The sequence below is a fragment of the Panulirus ornatus genome, chromosome 36, assembly GCF_036320965.1.
Source record: "Panulirus ornatus isolate Po-2019 chromosome 36, ASM3632096v1, whole genome shotgun sequence".
In the NCBI taxonomy this organism is placed as follows: Eukaryota; Metazoa; Arthropoda; class Malacostraca; order Decapoda; family Palinuridae; genus Panulirus; species Panulirus ornatus.
The window spans coordinates 1,073,607-1,095,709 of record NC_092259.1 but is presented as its reverse complement, the minus strand read 5'-3'; the positions used below and the strand labels follow the sequence as shown (position 1 = coordinate 1,095,709).

Sequence of the window (22,103 nt, the reverse complement as noted above, 5' to 3'; positions counted from 1 at the left end):
GTTCCTACAAGAGGCCGTAGCTAGGGTCAAGAACCCTCACCCTCCACCCTCGTTCCTACAAGTAGCTGTAGCTAGGGGTCAAGAACCCTAACCCTCCCTCCTCGTCCCTACAAGAAGCTGTAGTTAAAGTGCTGGGAATTGGCTGGCTATAAAGGGAAGGAACATAATCCAGTTAACGACATAGCTGGCCGCTTTATACTGTCCCTCTGACGCCGACTTTATCCACTGAACTTCGTTCATTTCATTACTCCTTCAACGATTCATAAGGGCGGGGAGGAAGAGGGTGGGAGGGGAGAGAGGAAGACGGGGAGTTGGGGAGGGGTGAGGATGTGCAATATCCGCCTAGCTTTACGTTCCTGGTCGTCCTGGAGGCCATAAACCCGTGCTTAGGGTCGTGCTAAGGTAAGGGAGGGGACTGCTCTCGCAGGCCACTCACAGTCTGCTGTGGGGAGGCAAACGTGCCAGTAAATGATTCCCAAAGTCATTCTCATCAGGCAAATGACTCCTTGTGGGTGATTCCCCTCCTCGCCCCGACCCCCTGTTGCGTCCTTCGAGTGAGAGGTGGGATAGAGAGAGAGAGAGCAGATGGGCGTGGGGTGGATACCACAAGTGTCCAGCCTTGCCCCACGCCTAACACAGGGAGGCATGACGCTTTAAGAGGGGGGAAAATTTTCATCGCAATATTAGGACTAGCCAGGAGGAGGAATTCATGATGGAGACGAGTCTAATTTCTCTTTATTGAGGGAGGAGACATGAGGGAGTTGGGGGCGGAGGAGGAGGAGGGCGATGCGCAAGCGGGGTGTATACAAGCGGAGGTATTGTGACGTGATGCTTCGCCTAGCGTGACCTGTAAGACGAGCGAGGCGATGGCTATCAGGGTAATAATATCTTGTGTGTCAACAAACACAGACAATGGTGACTGGATGTCTCGAGATTCCTGTAGCCATTGCCCCTGTACCGTCGGTACATCCGGCGGTACAGTAGGGTACGGGAGAGGTACTGATCTACATCATGGGTAAAGACGGTACGATCAAGACTTGTAGAAGGGAAGCAAGAGTTCCTACATGTGAGGGAGGGACAAGAGCAAGGAAGGATACGAGCCGATGCACGGGAGCTCCTTAGCTCTCACTACACGTGTCGTGGAGGCGTCTGGGACCCACAAAGCGAAACGTTCAAACGTTCACAAGGGGGCTCGTAGTAAAACGTTTGAACGTTCATAAGGGGGCACGTAATAAAACGTTTGAACGTTCACAAGGGGGCTCGTAGTAACACGTTTGAACGTTCACAAGGGGGCTCGTAGTAAAACGTTTGAAGGTCCTCACGCCCACAACAAGCAAACGTTGAACGTCCTAACGCCCACAGAATGACCCATGTAAACGTTCAGGGGACCATATAAACAAACGTATGCATATAGAGGGGCCCAAGCAAACAAGGCTATACAAATATTGCCCCCCAACTCAAACAAAACAATACAAATATCGCGTCCCCCCCTCAACCAAACCCATACAGATGTTGACTCCCACACACAAACAGATGCACAGACGTTAGAATCCCACGCCAAACAATTGTACATGAATCTGTGAGGCACACACACACACAGTACGTGCATCTGTGAGGCACACACACACACACACACACACACACACACACACAGTACGTGCATCTGTGAGGCACACACACACACACACACACACACAGTACGTGCATCTGTGAGGCACACACACACACACAGTACGTGCATCTGTGAGGCACACACACACACACACACACACACAGTACGTGCATCTGTGAGGCACACACACACACACACAGTACGTGCATCTGTGAGGCACACACACACACACACACACACAGTACGTGCATCTGTGAGGCACACACACACACACAGTACGTGCATCTGTGAGGCACACACACACACACACACACACACAGTACGTGCATCTGTGAGGCACACACACACACACACACAGTACGTGCATCTGTGAGGCACACACACACAGTACGTGCATCTGTGAGGCACACACACACAGTACGTGCATCTGTGAGGCACACACACACAGTACGTGCATCTGTGAGGCACACACACACACACGCAGTACGTGCATCTTTGAGGCACACACACACACACAGTACGTGCATCTGTGAGGCACACACACACACACACACAGTACGTGCATCTGTGAGGCGCACACTAACAATGTACACACACACACACACACACACAAACACACACACACACACGCACGCATTCACGTCCCCCAACACAGCAAACGTGTGAAAATCATGACGTCATCTTTCCACACGGAAATCATGACGTCATCTATCCACACGGGCTCCGTCATTCCCAGCTGACTTGTGTTTCCCACGAGCCACTCATCATTGGCCAAATATTTCCCCAGAGATATCGGAGGTGTTTGGGTGGGACGGACCAAAGAGAAAAAAAAGAAATAGGGCCACTGAAAGGGGCTCTAGTGGGTAGAATAGGGTCTGGGGAGGCTGAGAGATGGGGGAGAGAGAGAGAGAGATGGTACGGTTGGGGTAGAGGGAGGGGAGATTAAAAACAATGTGTCTTTGTGTGTCACGTTCTGTGTGGGAATGAGTATGGGAGAGGGAGAGAATGTCTCTCTTCTGGCACAGACAATACACACCCATCTCCGATATTACGGTGGCGCACCTGAGGGTGTGGGTGTTGGTGGAGGGGTGAGTGAGTAGAGTGAGGAAGGGTGAGTGAGTAGGGTGAGGAGGGATGGGTGAGGAGGGGTGAGTGAGTAGGGTGAGGAGGGGTGAGTGAGTAGGGTGAGAAGGGGTGAGTGAGTAGGGTGATTAGGGGTGAGTGAGTAGGGTGAGTAGGGGTGAGTGAGTAGGATAAGGAGGTTGAGTGAGTAGGGCGAGGAGGGGTGAGTGAGTTGGGTGAGGAAGGGTGAGTGGGTCGGGAGTGAAGTGGATGAGGAGAGGTGAGTGAGGCTATGGCTGAGGATGAGGTGTGAGGTGGTGGATGATGAGGTTGTGCGTGGGGGGGGGGGGGTGTTCAGCAGATGTAGAAGGTAAGGCCATTTATAGGTAAGGGGTGAAGGTAAGGGTAGGGTCAAGGGTGAGGATAAGGTAAGGTAAGGGTAGGGTCAAGGGTGAGGAAAAGGTAAGGTAAGGAGGGTCATAGGTAGGGTCATAGGCTGGGCGTGAAACCTCAGAGCATCCACGTAAGACCTGAGAATGTGACCTGTGTGACCCGGGAGAAGGACCTGGGACCAGGGACGTGGGAGAGAGAGAGAGAGAGAGAGAGAGAGAGAGAGAGAGAGAGAGAGAGAGAGAGAGAGAGAGAGAGAGGTGGAGACTCGTCCCGTGGTCACACATTAAACATCACTTCTTATCAACACTTTATCTTCTTTTTTTTGGCTTCTCTTCGTCTCCTCTTTACTGACACAGCCTCTCTCTCTCTCTCTCTCTCTCTCTCTCTCTCTCTCTCTCTCTCTCTCTCTCTGTCTCTCTCTCTCTCTCTCTCTCTCCTTCCTTCCCTCTTCCTTCTGATATCTTCTCTCTCTCTCTTTCTCTCTCTCCTTCCTTCCCTCTTCCTTCTGATATCCTCTCTCTCTCTCTCTCTCTCTCTCTCTCTCTCTGCTTTCGACATGTATCCATCACTGTACCTAACCCTTATCATCCTGACCTCTTTATCTTTTTCGACTACGTTATCTACATCTTTTGTTTATAGCTATCTTTTTTTGTAGTTTTTTTTTTTTTTTATCATTTCAGTCTGATATCTGGCTTCGAATATTCACCTATGGCTTTTATCTCCTGTATTTGTTCTGGTTTTGGGAATTTCTTGAGTTACACACACTAACGCATCCTAAACATCCACACCTCTCCACAGACCACCTCACATCCACACAACTAAACCTCTCTACAGATCACCTCACATCCACACCTCTCCACAAACCATCTCACATCCACACCTCTCCACAAACCATCTCACATCCACACACCCAAACCTCTCCACAGATCAAATAAGGTCCCCACACACCCACATTTCTCCATAGACCACCTCACACCCACACCTCTCAACAGACCACCCCACAACCACAAACCCAAACCTCTCAACAGACCACCTAGCAACCACAAACCCAGACCACCTCAACCACAAACCCACAACTCTCCACACACCACCTCACACCCACACACCCACACCTCTCCACAGACCACCTCACACACACAAACCCACACCTCTCCACAGACTGCCTCAACCACAAACCCACACCACTCCACAGACCACCTCACACCCACACCTCTCCACAGACCACCTCACACACACAAACCCACACCTCTCCACAGACCGCCTCAACCACAAACCCACACCACTCCACAGACCACCTCACACCCACACACCACCTCACACCCACACACCCACACCACCTCACACCCACACACCCACACCTCTCCACAGACCACCTCACACCCACAAACACCTGAAAGACCTTTACATTGTATCCTCTACTGGCCCCCACATCCACAAAATCTATAAGGTCATAAACTCAGTAGTCCTTCTATTCACCGTCCCATACACACTCTAACATCCACATGGATAACTGCGCACATCCACATGGATACTACCGCACATCCAAGTGGATACATGCCTACATCCACATGGATACCAGCGAACATCCAAGTGGATACCTGCCCACATCCACATGGATACTTGCGCACATCCACATGGATACTACCGCCCATCCAAGTGGATACCTGCCCACTACCACATGGATACCAGCGCACATCCAAGTGGATACCTGCGCACATCCAAGTGGGTACCTGCGCGCGTCCTAATGTGCCATGAATAAATTTTCCAGTTCGAATCTCAGACTAAGAGAAGCGGAAACATACCAACTTCTGACAACATCTCCAGGAGACAAACCATCGCCATCACGAACTCGAGTCTTTGAGATCGATTGGGACGTCTCATCTCTCCTTCCAGCAGCCACGAGACTCGTCCCTCCCTCTAGCAGCAGTCTCGAACTCATCCCTCCCTCCAACAGCAGTCTCGAGACTCGTCCCTCCCTCCAGCAGCAGCCTCGAGACTCGTCCCTCCCTCCAGTAGCGGCTTCGAGACTCGTCCCTCCCTCTAGCAGCAGCCTCGAGACTCGTCCCTTCCTCCAACAGCAGCCTCGAGACTCGTCCCTCCCTCCAGCAGCAGCCTCGAGACTCTTCCCTCCCTCCAGCAGCAGTCTCGAACTCATCCCTCCCTCCAACAGCAGTCTCGAGACTCGTCCCTCCCTCCAGCAGCAGCCTCGAGACTCGTCCCTCCCTCCAGTAGCGGCCTCGAGACTCGTCCCTCCCTCCAGCAGCAGTCTCGAACTCGTCCCTCCCTCCAGCAGCCACGAGACTCGTCCCTCCCTCCAACAGCAGTCTCGAACTCGTCCCTCCCTCCGGCAGTGGACTCAAGAGATCGTCCCTCTCTCCAGCAGCGGCCTCGAGACTCGTCCCTCTCTCCAGCAGCGTCCTCAAGAGATCGTCCCTCCCTCCAACAGCGGCCTCGAGACTCGTCCCTCCCTCCGGCAGTGGACTCAAGAGATCGTCCCTCCCTCCAGCAGCAGCCTCAGACTCGTCCCTCCCTCCGGCAGTGGACTCAAGAGATCGTCCCTCTCTCCAGCAGCGGCCTCAAGAGATCGTCCCTCCGTCAGCAGCCTCAAGACTCGTCCCTCCCTCCTCCAGCGCCCCCAAGACTAGTCTCCCATTTTTTCGTCTTAATGTGAGGGCGTGAGAAGAGCGTCGGTAAATTGCCTTCAATTCGGCAACATGACCCAGGAGGAGGGTGGGGGGGGGGATGGTTCCTGAGGTGAACGAGGGTAGATGACTGGCGGGAGAGGAGGAGGAGGAGGAGGAGGAAGATATGGAGGAAGTAGGGGGAAAGAAGAAGAGAAAGGAGAAGAAAAAGAGACAAAGAAGAAGAGGAAGAAGAAGGGAAAGGGAAGGAAAGGAGGAGGAGGCTATGGAACAGTAGTGACCCATTACCCTGGAGCCTCCAGTTGAGGCTTTAGGACCCCTCCCTCCACCTCACCACCAGGCAGGTACTACCTACCTCCCTGGAACAAAGTCTTGGCGCGACCCAGGGTATACACATACAACACTAACCACCGAAATTCACGACCCAGTGTATATACACACAATACTAACCACCGTAATTCATAAGCTAGGCTATATACATACAATACTAACCACCGAAATTCACGACCCAGTATATATACACACAATACTGACCACCGGAATTCACGACCCAGTGTATGTACATCCAACACTAACCACCGCAATTCACGACCCAGGGTATATACACACAACACTAACCACCGGAATTCACGGCCCTGAGTATATACATGCAACACTAACCACAGGAACTCATCATCACCCAGGGTATATACATACAACACTAACCACCGGAATTCGCTACTGAAAAAGCGTTGATAAGATGCAACCTGCCAATTAGCGGTAGACAACCGAGAGATACACCTGGCCGATAAGGCGGCTACAAAGTGGTAATTGTGGGGGCGATTTAATGAACCCATCTATCTTCGGGCGTTATCAGGGGCGGCAGTAATCCGCCAGAGGGATATTCATATGTCGTGTCAAGGGACGATTTCCACAGGTGGGGGTGAAGTGATTGCTAACTTGACGTGGCGCCACAAAGGAATCCCCAGGGAAGAAAAATGAATATTAGACCAAAAAAAAGAAGACCACTGGGTCACTTCGAGGGTCTTTGTCACTTCGACGGTCTTTGTGATAATAGAGAAGCGCGGACCATTTATGCGGAGGGCAGACAATACAAAAGATGACCTGACCGCAAAATACAGTAGCGGCAAATACAGTTTTTTTTTTTCTTAACTTCAGAAGCGAACGTAGTAGCAGACGGGGTGTTGAGGCGAAGACCTAACCTAACCTTACCTTACCTGGTCCGTCTCTAATTGCATCGCTCTGCTTTCAAACTATTCTTGGCCATATACATCCGTACGTGAGGTTGCCGATATGTTCATGGGAAAGGAACTTTGCCGAAGGAGAAATAATCCATTTCATCTACGAGTTTCTCCCCCCCCCGTACTACAGGGGGACAGCACCATACTCGTGAACACCCAGCCGAAGTCGAAGTCGTAGACACCTTCGAGCGAGTCGTATCAAATAATCTGTCAACGTCGAAGACTTGGAAGCATCTTGATTTTCTTTGCCTCGGTACAGACTCTCTCTCTCTCTCTCTCTCTCTCTCTCTCTCTCTCTCTCTCTCTCTCTCTCTCTTTTTTTTCCTTTTTTGAAGTGGACGACCCCAACAAAGTGAACACACACACACACACACACACACAACATTCAAGGTAGGGACGATCGACGACACACCAATGAAGTGAGAAAAGTTAGAGACGAGTTTTGTGAACTTGCGCGTCTAACGAAGCTGGACATTCTGTTCGCCTTACGTCACTCCATTGCTTTGACGATCTCCTGTATGAACGTAGTTCGCTATACGTCAGTCTACTGTTTTCTCATTCGTGCTGTAGAACTTTGCAGAGGTCACATTGAAGCGTGTTTTCCTCTTATTACCACTGGTTTGGTAAACTGTGCATTTATGGTTGCGGAAAACCTCACTTGTCACCTCAGTCCATACGTGTCAGTTTCTACTTCCAAACGCTGCATTTCCGCTGTAATTTCACTTCTCCCAGTTTAGTGTCGTCTTTGAATGGGGGGATGTTTTACATCTTCATCACTATGTTACGGCACAGCTCCTACTCAGTCATTCATAGACATCAAAGAGAGAATTGGCCTTAAAAAGATTAATCCCTGTGGCACGCCACATGACACGTCCAGCTATTCTCAAGCCAGACCATTCATCACTACTTATATTTATGGGCAACCAGTGTTTATCCTATAGCCATCAATGTACATCATCTTTACCAAGTAAATTAACACAACATTAACCGTGTTTACTTTCATTAGACATGCTGACCATATAAATGAAATAATGGACATTTATCAGACGTGAAAGACGGCGTGGGAAGCCATGCTGGCAAACCAACAAACGGCGATGTTCAACACAATGCTGTCTCGAATTGTACTCCCCATCAGTAGACCAAATGACATCATTTGTTATACCAACTTATACGAAAAAGAAAAGATACAGTGTAGAGGTGAGATACAGTGAATCAGCTGTATCATCATCAGCTGTAGCAGTGAGATAGAGTAAAATTCATGTTCACTACTGGACCAGGCTTGTAGTAGTGGTATACACTGAGTAAAATTCATGTTCACTACTGGACCAGGCTTGTAGTAGTGGTATACAATGTACCATTGTAACTGCTGTACACGCTCGTTTGTACTCCGTCGTGAAGCATCGATCAAGAAGGGAGCACACGGGTCTAGCTGACCTGGGGCGAGGTCATCACCAGCTGAAGAATGGGATTCGACATTTTATTTTTCCACGTTTCAATGTAATTCATTAACCTGTGGACTGGGAAATATCGTCTTGCCTCTTTATGTGATGTACACAAGACAACAAGGACAAAAATACACCATGAATTATATATATATATATATATATATATATATATATATATATATATATATATATATATATATATATATATATATATATATCATTCATTCATTCATACTATTCGCCATTTCCCGCATTAGCGAGGTAGCGTTAAGAACAGAGGACTGGGCCTTCGAGGGAATATCCTCACCTGGCCCCCTTCTCTGTTCCTTTTTTTGGGAAAATTAAAAAAAAAAAAAATGAGAGGGGAGGATTTCCAGCCCCCCGCTCCCTTCCCTTTTAGTCGCCTTCTACGACATGCAGGGAATACGTGGAAGTGTTCTTTCTCCCCTATCCCCAGGGATAATATATATATATATATATATATATATATATATATATATATATATATATATATATATATATATGTCTGTTATCCGAATTTCTCTAGTCTGAAAAGATCTAAAATCCGATTTCTTCTCAGGATTTAAGACTCTGCAAATTGAGGTCATATATATACATGTATATATACACACGGACACGTCCTAGCACACACACACACACACACACACACACACACACACACACACACACACACAAATACACGAAGTGGTGATTTGCAAACGACCTCAAATCTTTAAGGATCATAATCCATACGTTCATTAAAGCAATTACGACCCTGGACACTATGGGCTCCCGTCCGGTCGTGTGTGTGTGTGTGTGTGTGTGTGTGTGTTATACTGGAAAACAGGCTGCGTCACGATCCCCCCCCCCCCAACCCCTACCAAATAGGACGACGAACTAAGCATATTCTCTCCCCGGCCTTCACTTCAGGAGGCTGATGTCTGCCTGTGTCGCTGCGAGATTACCGACCTTACGTGGCCCCATGTATGTTCTTCCCCTCGTCTTCTACCGAAGCCTTAACAAGGTTCCGTATAGAGCGAGTTTAGCGCCACAACACCATCTGTATAATGGTGTTGTCTCGCTCTCTACCTCCCTCCCTCCTTCCTCTCTTTCCCCTTTCCCTCCTCCCTCTCTCTCTCTCTCTCTCTCTCTCTCTCTCTCTCTCTCTCTCTCCCTCCCTCCCTCCTCTCTTTCCCCTCTCCTCCTCTCTCTCTCTCTCTCTCTCTCTCTCTCTCTCTCTCTCTCTCCTCTCTCCTCTCTCTCTCTCCCCCTCCCTCCCTCCCTCCTCTCTCTTCCCTCCTCTCTCCCTCTCTCTCTCTCCCTCCTCTCTCTCTCCCTCTCTCTCTCTCCTCTCTCTCTCTCTCTCTCTCTCTCTCTCTCTCTCTCTCTCTCTCTCTCTCTCTCCTCACTCCGTCTCTCCCCCCCCCCGTTCCCTCCTCCTCCTCTCTCTCTCTCCCTCTCTCCTCCCTTTCCCTCCTCCTCCTCTCTCTCTCCTCCCTCACTCCCTCTCCCTCCTCTTCCTCCCTCTCTCCCTCCTCTTCCTCCCTCTCTCCCTCTCTATCTCACTCCCTCCCTCTCTCTCTCCCGCAAGAAAATAAAGCGAGTCAACATTTGCCGGTGGAGAGGGAGGTGGTTCACCCACATATGGCAGGGGGAGGTTTCGTTATAGTGAAGAGTCTCGTCCTGCTGCTGCCACCTGGTGGCTGATGGGCCAGGTATCGACCACTTCCTTGCCACACGTGTGTGTAAACTCAATACTTCGCCACCTAATTGTGATGAAAGGGTGCCACACGTGTGTGTAAACTCAATACTTCGCCACCTAATTGTGATGAAAGGGTGCCACACGTGTGTGTAAACTCAATACTTCGCCACCTAATTGTGATGAAAGGGTGCCACACGTGTGTGTAAACTCAGTACTTCGCCACCTAATTGTGATGAAAGGGTGCCACACGTGTGTGTAAACTCAGTACTTCGCCACCTAATTGTGATGAAAGGGAAAACAATGAGCATGATGAGTGTATGGGAGAGGGGGTGTCTGGTGCACTGGTATACCCTGGTTTACACTGATAGTAAAGTTGGTTTATCTTGATCGTATCCCCTGGTTTACCTTGATGGTAAAGCTGGTTTATCTATATGGTATACCCTGGCGTACCTTGATCGTATCCCTTGGTTTACCTTGATGGTAAAGCTGGTTTACCTCGATCGTAACCCCTGGTTTACCTTTGATGGTAAAGCTGGTTTATCTATATGGTATACCCTGGCGTACCTTGATCGTATCCCTTGGTTTACCTTGATGGTAAAGCTGGTTTACCTTGATCGTATCCCCTGGTTTACCTTTGATGGTAAAGCTGGTTTATCTTGATGGTATACCCTGGCGTACCTTGATCGTATCCCTTGGTTTACCTTGATGGTAAAGCTGGTTTACCTCGATCGTAACCCCTGGTTTACCTTTGATGGTAAAGCTGGTTTATCTATATGGTATACCCTGGCGTACCTTGATCGTATCCCTTGGTTTACCTTGATGGTAAAGCTGGTTTACCTCGATCGTAACCCCTGGTTTACCTTTGATGGTAAAGCTGGTTTATCTATATGGTATACTCTGGCGTACCTTGATCGTATCCCTTGGTTTACCTTGATGGTAAAGCTAGTTTACGTTTATCGTATCCCCTGGTTTACCTTTGATGGTAAAGCTGGTTTATCTTGATGGTATACCCTGGTTTACCTTGATGGTATCCCTTAGTCTATCTTCATGGTATTCCTTGGTTTACCTTGATGGTATCCCTTAGTCTATCTTCATCGTATCCCTTGGTTTACCTTGATGATATTCCCTGTTTTGACCTGACGGTATCCTTAGGTTTACCTTGATGGTATTCCCTGGTTTATCTCAATGGTATCCCCTGGTTTACCTTGACGGTATCCTCAGGTTTACCTTGATGGCATCCTTAGGTTTACCTTGATGGTAATCCCCTAAAGTAATCCCCAGGTTTACCTTGAAGGTAATCCCCTAAAGTCATCCCTAGGTTTACCTTGATGGTAATCCCCTAAAGTCATCCCTAGGTTGACCTTGATGGTAATCCCTAAAGTAATCCCCAGGTTTACCTTGATGGTAATCCCCAAAAGTAATCCCCAGGTTGACCTTCATGGTAATCCCTAAAGTAATCCCCAGGTTTATCTTGAAGGTAATCCCCTAAAGTCATCCCCAGGTTTACCTTGAAGGTAATCCCCTAAAGTAATTCCCAAGTTTACCTTGATGGTAATCCCCAGGTTTACCTTGATGGTAATCCCTAAAGTAATCCCCAGGTTGACCTTGATGCTAATCCCAAAAGTAATCCCCAGGTTTACCTTGAAGGTAATCCCCTAAAGTCATCCCCAGGTTGACCTTGAAGGTAATCCCCTAAAGTAATTCCCAGGTTTACCTTGATGGTAATCCCCTAAAGTAAATCCCCAGGTTGACCTTGATGGTAATCCCTAAAGTAATCCCCAGGTTTACCTTGAAGGTAATCCCCTAAAGTCATCCCCAGGTTTACCTTGAAGGTAATCCCCTAAAGTAATCCCCAGGTTTACCTTGATGGTAATCCCCTAAAGTAATCCCCAGGTTTACCTTGATGGTCTACAGGTGATGGGATGGGATTCCCTGGCTGCTGGAAGTGTCGGGGATCAATAATGTGATGGGAATGAGACCCTTGCTCCCAGCTGGGGGGTCAGGACTGTGACCTGGATGAGTATCTCATCCCGGTGATCAATATTGTGACCTGGATCATCATCTTACCCCATGATCAATATTGTGACCTGGATCATCATCTTACCCCATGATCAATATTGTGACCTGGATGAGTGTCTTACCCCGGTGATTAATATTGTGATCTGGATCATCATCTTACCCAGTGATCAATATTGTGACCTGGATCATCATCTTACCCCGTGATCAATATTGTGACCTGGATGAGCATCTTACCCCAGTGATCAATATTGTGACCTGGATAAGTGTCTTACCCAAGAGATCAATATTGTGACCTGGATGAGCGTCTTACCCCGGTGATTAATACTGTGACCTGGATAAGCGTCTTACCCAAGAGATCAATATTGTGACCTGGATGAGCATCTTACCTCAGTGATCAATATTGTGACCTGGATCATCATCTTACCCCGTGATCAATATTGTGACCTGGATGAGCATCTTACCCCAGTGATCAATATTGTGACCTGGATAAGTGTCTTACCCAAGAGATCAATATTGTGACCTGGATGAGTGTCTTACCCCGGTGATTAATATTGTGACCTGGATCATCATCTTACCCCGTGATCAATATTGTGACCTGGATGAGCATCTTACCCCAGTGATCAATATTGTGACCTGGATAAGTGTCTTACCCAAGAGATCAATATTGTGACCTGGATGAGTGTCTTACCCCGTGATCAATATTGTGACCTGGATGAGCATCTTACCCCAGTGATCAACATTGTGACCTGGATAAGTGTCTTACCCAAGAGATCAATATTGTGACCTGGATGAGTGTCTTACCCCGGTGATTAATAATGTGACCTGGATGAGCATCTCATCCCGGTGATGTACATAGTGTGACCTGGATGGACGACTCCCTTGACCAAGGGCTTGATATTCTGACCCGAATGGAAGCCTTGCCCTTGGGTCAATACTGTGACCCGGATAAGACCCTTTATTCCAGGGTCATTTCTGTGACCCAGATGAAAAACCATATTACTGGGTCAATATCTGTGTCCTGGATGACAACAGTGCCCTGATGGTGAATAATGTGTCCTGGGAGAGAACCATTTCCAACAGGTCAATATGGTGACCTCGAAAGACCCTTGCCCTGGGGATCAACACTATGACCTGGATGAGAGCCTTGACCTGGGGGGGGGAGGGGGTCAGGACTATGACCTGGGTTACGACTCTCATCCCGGCAATCCATGGTGCGACCTGGATGTGAACTTGGACCCGGGGGGGGTCAACACTATGACCTGGGTTGTCCCTCGCCCCGCAATCCATGCTGTGACCTGGATGAAAACCTTGACCTGGGAGGGAAGGGGGTGGTCAGCACTACCCCCTGGGTCATGACCCTCTCCCCCCTGCAATCAATGACGTAATCTGTATGAGAACTTCACCCTATAATACGTTTCTTCTTTAATTTCCTTTTTTTTTTTCCCAGGGCAGCCTCGGACTTCCCACGCTGGCCCCCACCCCTTCTTGATGGCCCTATGGCGTGTACTCGGCCCACACCAGTACAGGAGGTAAATCCTGGGGTAAATGACGGGGGATTACCTCACTCTGGCCGCTAAATTACGAGTCATTTGCATTTCCATCATGGCACCAGGAATTTCTTATGACTCACAGGATGAATGACGCGGGAGAGAGGCGGCATTCCCGAGTTAACTGGAAAGATTCTCAAAAATTCTCGTGGTATCTCAAGAAGAAAACATCCAGATCCTCTCTCTCTCTCTTTCTCTCTCAAAAATTCTCGTGGTATCTCAAGGAGAAGACGAAGAAAACATCCAGATTCTCTCTCAAAAATTCTCGTCGTATCTCAAGGAGAAGACGAAGAAAACATCCAGATTCTCTCTCAAAAATTCTCGTCGTATCTCAAGGAGAAGACGAAGAAAACATCCAGATTCTCGCTTAAAAATTCTCGTGGTATCTCAAGGAGAAGGCGACGAAGAAAACCAGATTTTCATCATCATCCAATAATGGCTTCCCAACTGTGATGACCCACAATGAAATCGTCTCAGCATCTCGACTTTCCAATCCAGCAACATTTTTTCTAAAATGTTCCTTCGTTTCGTCTCTGAGCAACGTCACCTTAGCGTCATAGTCCTACCAAGTAAACAGTAATGGGAGCCATTCCTAAAGCCTTGCGAATCCGGCAGAAATAAACCAATTCGGGGCAAAAAAAAAAAAAGAAAAAAATTGTCCCGAAAGAAATAGTTTAATTTGCATTTGAATCGAAGGGAAAAATATTCCCGAATTCTTGTGGGATCCTCAACCCCGAGGGATGTCCACTTGTACCCAAGAGTTTAGGTAGGTAATTGACTCGTCATTAACGGGTTAACGAAGGGTAATTAATTGTATCCAAAAACTTGACTAATTACCACACTATGTCGAATATGCAATCGCCCAATTCCAGAGGCCAATTAGCCCAGATAATGGTAATCAATCAATCTTTAAAACATAGATAAAAGAAGATATGAACTTCAGATAACACAAAATGATATTCATCTCCCCAGTTTGACAACAAGTGAGAAAACTGACCTGGAGAATGACCTGAAACAAAGATACAGGGAGTCCTAAAAAACGTACTCATACATGTACTTATATATATATATATATACTCCCTGCGTGTCGCAGAAGGCGACTAAAAGGGGAGGGAGCGAGGGTTTCCAGCGAGGGGCTGGAAATCCTCCTCTCCCGTTTTTTAATCTTCCAAAGTATGGAACAGAGAAGGAGGTTGTGAGCATATTCCCTCTGTTCTTAACGCTACCTCGCTAACGCGGGAAATGGCGATTATGATATATATATATATATATATATATATATATATATATATATATATATATATATATATATATATATATATATATACACGAATAAAGTGCATATGAACGCGCACCTTCATAGAACATACAAACCTCCAACATCCAGGATCGAACCCGGGACCCCTGTGCCACAGGCGGGGATGCTCCCGCTAGGCTATGGGCCTGGCTGTAGCATTCCAGCCTGTGGCTTTGTTATTGTTTGCGTTGTTATTGTTTGCTTTGCTATTGTTTGCGGATGGCTAACACGACGGGACGATCCGCGAGGGATAACGTACGACTTTTCTTCCCAATACAACGGTACGACCTTTGAACGCCGTGGTACGACCCGTGTGCATAAGTGCGACCAGACCTTAATGCGCAGAGGTCGTACCGTCATGTTACGGGGTTTATATACCGTCGTGTCCAGCGGTGTTGTATGTACCATGGACCATCACGTTTAAAGGGTTTTAACGTCTTGTTCAAGTGCTTGTACCGTCAGGCTTAAGTGGTGTACCGTCACACTCAAGTGGTGTACCGTCACACTCAAGTGGTGTACCGTCACACTCAAGTGGTGTACCGTCACACTTAAGTGGTGTATCGTCACACTCAAGTGGTGTATCGTCACACTCAAGTGGTGTACCGTCACACTCAAGTGGTGTACCGTCACACTCAAGGGGTGTACCGTCACACTCAAGTGGTGTACCGTCACACTCAAGTGGTGTATCGTCACACTCAAGTGGTGTACCGTCACACTCAAGGGGTGTACCGTCACACTCAAGGGCTGTACCGTCACTCTCAAGAGTACAACCCAAAGCTCTTATCTTCGTCAAGATCTACATCATCAGCAAAACACAAGACACAACACTAGCTGCCATAATGGTTGTAAATCCTTAATAATAATAAGAAAAAAAAAACCCCGTCGAATAAAGTTATTAAAAGTCAGTCATATCAAAACTTATATACTTCTTTTTCAGACACCTTGAATCCAGGCGCTGCAACAAAAAAAAAAAAAAATAAAAATAGAGAAAGAAAACGATGGAAGGAAATTAGAAGACGGAGAGAGAGAGAAAAAAAGAAAGAATGAATTGATAGACAATCGTTTTCTCCTCTGTCTGTCTGTGTGTCTCATATCTACTCCGACGACCTGCTCTCTGCAATGCTTCCTGTATTACCTTCTGCTGCAGTCGCTACGGCCGGTGCTCTTACCGCTGCTCTCTTGCTTGCTCGCCTCAAAACCCTCCGCGTGAAAATGATCAGATTTCGTGTTTCTTACGTTCCTTCTTGGGGAAAATTTCTGGGGGGGAAATTAATCGGATTTTCGTGGTCGTTCTTGCCCCGCCCCAACCCCGCTCCTCCCCAGGAGGCGGCAGCTCATCCGTTTCCTCTTCGACGAAGACCCTCTCTCTCTCTCTCTCTCTCTCTCTCTCTCTCTCTATCCTCCAGAACTGTTTACCGGAGAATCTATTACCATTTCAGTCTTCCAACCTTTGCCAAGCCGACTGGCAAACGATCGCCCCCGGACCTGATTTACGACGCCAATATTTCGCTCAACGCGGCCTCCAAACACTGAGTTCCGTGCCAGCGCCAATATTACCTCAGCCGTTAACGAAGGCCACCGTGGGAGGCCTGCAGGTGCAGCAGTCTCGGGCTGGGCCCAGGTCCTGGTGGGAGACCCTGGGACCTGTTAGGTTGGGGGGGAGGGAGAGGGGAGGGACAAGGGACCTGAAGGGAGGCCCTAGGATTTAATGGGAAGCCCTGGGACCTACTAGGAGGCTCTGCGATTTGCCGGAAGGCGCCGCAACTTACCAGAAGGCTCTGGAATTTGCTGGAAGGTTCTAGAAGCTGTTGGGGTGGGCCTAGAATATTCTGGGAGGATGAGGAAGTTATCCCATGGTCCTGTAGGCTGCTGCTGCTGCTGCTTATAGTGACCAAAGTGGTTCCCTCGAGAACCCAGGGTGCTTCAAGTAAACCATTTGATATCGTACAAGTTGCTTGAAGTCACCAGGAGTTTCACACACAATCCTATGATGCTTGTGGTAGCCAACGGACCCTTAACAGGATCTGTGTATGTGCTTGTTCTTTCAAAATTTCTTTCCCTTGTGCTAATCAAGGTGTCTCGTGACATGGTCGTTCTTGTAGTAACTAAGATGTTCTTTCTTGGTTCATAGTCGTTCTTGTAGTAACTTGGGAATCATGCAGGATCAATGAACGTTGTTCTTCAGGTATCCACCAGTTTTCTGTACGATCTGTTCTTGCAGACAAAAGAGTTGTTTTCTTCTTTAAAAGACCTTTCGAGTGTTGCCTTAATAACCAGAGATAACTTGGAGAAATCATGGGCTCGTACAAGGTCTCAGGGGTTTCTAGGAGAAACCATAAGATTTTACAAAGTCTTTGACATTCTTGGGAGAAACCCGGAGCTTTTGAAAGGCCTCAGAGTCTCTTGAAGAAAACCTGGAGCTTTTAGAAAGACCTCAGATCTTTCTTGGAAGAAACCAGGAACTTTTAGAAGACCTCAGCGTTTCTTGAAATAAAACCAGGAGCACTCACGTTCTCTGGCGATCTTCGGAAAACCAGCACTAACTCCTAAGGTCTCCATGAGGTGTTTCTTACAAGATCCTTTAAAATTCTCTCTGCAATAAAGGAAGGCGTTGCACAAGATCTCCTCAATTTCATGGGGAAACTAGAGGCTTTCTTGAAAGGGTCAGGAGTCGTTCTTGTAAACCCCAGGGACCGTACCAAGCAGCCTGGGCGGCCTGGACCGAGGGTTTTCGTATGCAAATTCAGAATCAGTAGACATTCACGCACTGTCCAGGTGTCGTCTTACAGACTCCTGGAACGATCATGACAGCCATTTTCGTAAAAAAAAAAAAAACGACGAGGAGTTTCTTCAAAGACATTAGGATAATTTCCATTTTTTCTTGTTGAAGTCACGAAGTATTCTCGTGTTCTCGAGACGTGGTTGAAAGACTTTAGAGGAATTCAAGACGCCTGGGAAAAGCTGGAAAGAGACTAGTCTGAGTACGTGTTTCTCCCTGGAGGATATTCCAGATCCGGGGTTGTTTCTGTAAGATTCACGAGGCTTGTCTGGATTCCATGGGGAAGCTGCTGTGAAATTCGAGAGGTGAGGAAAACGAGGCTCTTAGCCTGCCTATTAAGGAGCGCGTCGGTGATGTTTACCAAGATAACGCTGAACCATCCCATGGTTTATCGCTGTATGTTCCTGTTACCTTCACGTGTTGCTTTAAGTCTCATATTCAGCGTCTATGGTGCTCTGCAAAGATACGACAGTGGCTTTCTAAAACAAGATGTATTAGACGTATCCTTCAGCTACGCTCTGGCAAATGATCTATTCATTTCTCATCCGGGCTTTCAAGCTCACGTCAGAAGGGCCTGGCCATCATATCTAAGGGTTGCACCTCGCGCTCAAGGGTCGTCCCATCTCAGCTCAAGGGGTCGCACAATCCTGCTCAAGGGCGGTGGGTGAAACAGCATATGAGATAACCAGAGCCCAGATTCTACATCAGACTTGTTCCGTCAAGGCCTTACACATCTCTCTCTCTCTCTCTCTCTCTCTCTCTCTCTCTCCTCTCTGGGGCCATTAGTCTGAGTTTGTGTCGAGGGAGCAGAGTTAGCCAAGACGCGTGGCCGTGTTCCAACAGCTTTCCCTCGCATCACAGCCACCAGAACCGCATCATCAAAGGTGCGGTCCGCTCCATGAACCGCAGATCCTCATCCAACCCTGGCTGAAGGTGCTACCACACAACCCATGTGACAGAGAAAGGTCACATTACTCTCCTCAGTCATGAGACGAAGATCACTGTATATCCTCAGCTTGCTTTAAGGAACGAGGTCTCAACTCATAGAGAAGAAAGGTTTTCCCAGTACCGTTTCGTGTGTACCATGAGATTAACAATGTGGCTCTTGTGAGGTCAGCAATACAGAACTCACTCACTCTCAAAGCGACTAAGCTCTGTAGAGCAGAGTAGCAGCAGGACCAGCGGCAGACGCAACAGGACCAGCCTGCAGAAGAAGTCGCAAGACACTGACGTAAACTTGAAGCAAACGGAAGCATAGGGTAGCGTCTGGCGTATATACGTAATGTCTATAGACACATCTTCCCTCCTTCCTTGATTAACATCCAACCAGATGTGTCTTCCCTCATTATACCCAAGCCGTGGATTATTTCTTCCTTCCCCCAAACCACGAAAACTTTCCCCGTAATTACGTTCAGACAATACTTGTATTGTGAGCCACGAACTCAAAGAGTGCGAATCGTTAAAAGGGTGGAAAGGGGGTATTTTTCTCCCACCCACCCCGCCGCCACCGCTCCTCGTCCGGCACGCTATTGTGTACGCCTCTGTCGCTCTCAATGAAGGTTTAGTGAGGGGGTGGTGTATGGTCCCGGCGAACACTCTCGTTTTTGGTGGCTACCTGTATTGTTGGCTGGCAGTTATTGTACGCTGCTGCTTCTTTTGTTGGCCATCGTCGCTCCTGGCGACTGATATTGACAGCTTCCCATTTTGTTGTTTGTCCACCGTTGTTGTTTACCTCTTAGCCTCCGTTATCACTGTTGTCCCTACTGGCTACCCTACCCGTTAGCTTCCGTCATTTGCTGCTGCTTCCAGAAGACCGCCAGCGAATGTGATTAATGGCTAACATTATTGTTGGGTATCACTAATGATGACGACCACTTCTGTTGTTTACCACCATTATCCTCCCTACAGTAATTGAAGGCATTGCTCATTATCGGATCTCATCAAAGCCATTAATTTGTGTGTGTATATATATATATATATATATATATATATATATATATATATATATTTGCATATATAATCCCTGCGTGTCGTAGAAGGCGACTTAAAGGGGAGGGAGCGGGGGGCTGGAAATCCTCCCCTCTCGTTTTTTTTTTTTTTAATTTTCCAAAAGAGAGAACAGAGAAGGGGGCCAGGTGAGGATATTTCCTCAAAGGCCCAGTCCTCTGTTCTTAACGCTACCTCGCTAACGCGGGAAACGGCGAATAGTATGAAATTATAATATATATATATATATATATATATATATATATATATATATATATATATATATATATATATATATATCCCCTGGGGATAGGGGAGAAAGAATACTTCCCACGCATTCCCCGCGTGTCGTAGAAAGCGACTAAAGGGGACGGGAGCGGGGGGCTAGAAACCCTACCCTCCTTGTATTTTAACTTCCTAAAAGGGGAAACAGAAGAAGGAGTCATGCGGGAGTAGCCCATCCTCCTCGAAGGCTCAGATTGGGGTGTCTAAATGTGTGTGGATGTAGCCAAGATATACATAAGTATACGTAAGTAGGAGAGATGGCCAGACAGCGTTATTGGATTACTTGTTAATTGGTAGGCGCGTGAAAGAGAGACTTTTGGATGTTAATGTGCTGAGGGGGGCAACTGGAGGGATGTCTGATCATTATCTTGTGGAGGCGAAGGTGAAAATATGTCGAGGTTCTCAGAAAAGAAGAGAGAATGTTGGGGCGAGGAGAGTGGTGAGAGTAAGTGAGCTTGGAAAGGAGACTTGTGTGAGGAAGTACCAGGAAAGATTGAGCTCATAATGGAAAAAGGTGAGAGCAAATGACGTAAGGGGAGTGGGGGAGGAATGGGATGTATTTAGGGAAACAGTGATGGCTTGCACAAAAGATGCCTGTGGTATGAGAAAGGTGGGCAGATAAGAAATGGTGTGAGTGGTGGGATGAAGTAGTAAGATTGTTAGTGAAAGAGAAGAGAAAGGTATTTGGACGATTTTTGCAGGGAAATAGTACAAATGACTGGGATATGTATAAAAAAAAAGAGGCAGGAAGTCAAGAGAAAGGTGCTAGAGGTGAAAAAGAGGGCAAATGAGAGTTGAGGCGAGAGAGTAGCGTTAAATTTTAGGGAGAATAAGATGATGTTTTGGAAGGAAGTAAATAAAGTGCGTAAGACAAGAGAACAAATGGGAACATAAGTGAAGGGGGCTAATGGGGAGGTAATAAAAATTAGTGGTGAAGTGAGAAGGAATGTGTTTGATGATAGAGTGGCAGAAATAAGCTGTTTTGGTCGAGGTGGTGTGCGAAGCGAGAGGGTCAGGGAAATTGGTTTGGTAAACAGAGAAGAGGCAGTGAAAGCTTTACGGAAGATGAAAGCCGGCAAGGCGGCGGGTTTGGATGGTACTGCAGTGGAATTTATCATAAAAGGGGTAACTGTGTTGTTGACTGGTTGGTGAAGATATTCAATGTATGTATGGTTCATGATGAAGTGCCTGAGGATTGGCGGAATGCATGCATAGTGTCAATGTACAAAGGCAAAGGGGATAAATGTGTGTTCAAATTACAGAGGTATAAGTTGGTTGAGTATTCCTGGGAAATTATATGGGAGGGTATTGAATGAAAGCGTCAAGGCATGTACAGAGCGTCAGATTGGGGAAAAGCAGTGTGTTTTCAGTAGGTGTTTGCTTTGAAGAATGTATGCGAGAAATACTTACAAAAACACATGGATTTGTATGTAGCATTTACAGATCTGGAGAAGGCTTATGATAGAGTTGATAGAGATGCACTGTGGAAGGTATTAAGAGTATATAGTGTGGAAGGCAAGTTGCTAGAAGCAGTGAAAGTGTTTGTAAGGCATGTGTACGAGTAGGAAGAGAGGAAAGTGATTGGTTTCAGTGAATGTAGGTTTGAGGAAGGGGTGCGTGATGTCTCCATGGTTGTTTAATTTGTTTATGGATGGGGTTGCTAGGGCGGTGAATGCAAGAGTTTTGGAAAGAAGGACAAGTATGCAGTCTGTTGTGGATGAAAGGGCTCGGGAAGCGAGTCAGTTGTTGTCATCAACTTCTGCAGTTTCTCACTCGAATCAGCCACTACAGCTGCATCATCGGCGAACATAAAATGACTCACTTCCCAGGTCCTCTCATCCCCAACAGACTGCATGCTAGCCCCTCTCTCCAAAACTCTTACATTCACCTCCCTAACCACCCTATCCATAAACAAATTGAACAACCATGGTGACATCACACACCCCTGCCGCAGACCGACCTCCACAAGGAACCAGTCACTCTCATCTCTTCCTATTCGCTCACGCATGCTTTACATCCTTAATAATAACTTCTAAACTGCTCTAGCAGCTTACCTATCACACCATAAGCGTTCATTAACGGACCTTCCTTGA

The 22,103-nt window shown here is 47.4% G+C and overlaps 1 protein-coding gene across 3 annotated transcripts in view; it reads right to left on the bottom strand.

Annotated features, from left to right (window-relative positions):
* LOC139760247 (uncharacterized) overlaps positions 1–22,103 on the bottom strand; it is a 753,913-nt gene that overhangs the window by 136,428 nt on the left and 595,382 nt on the right. The gene's annotated exons all lie outside the window — the stretch shown is intronic.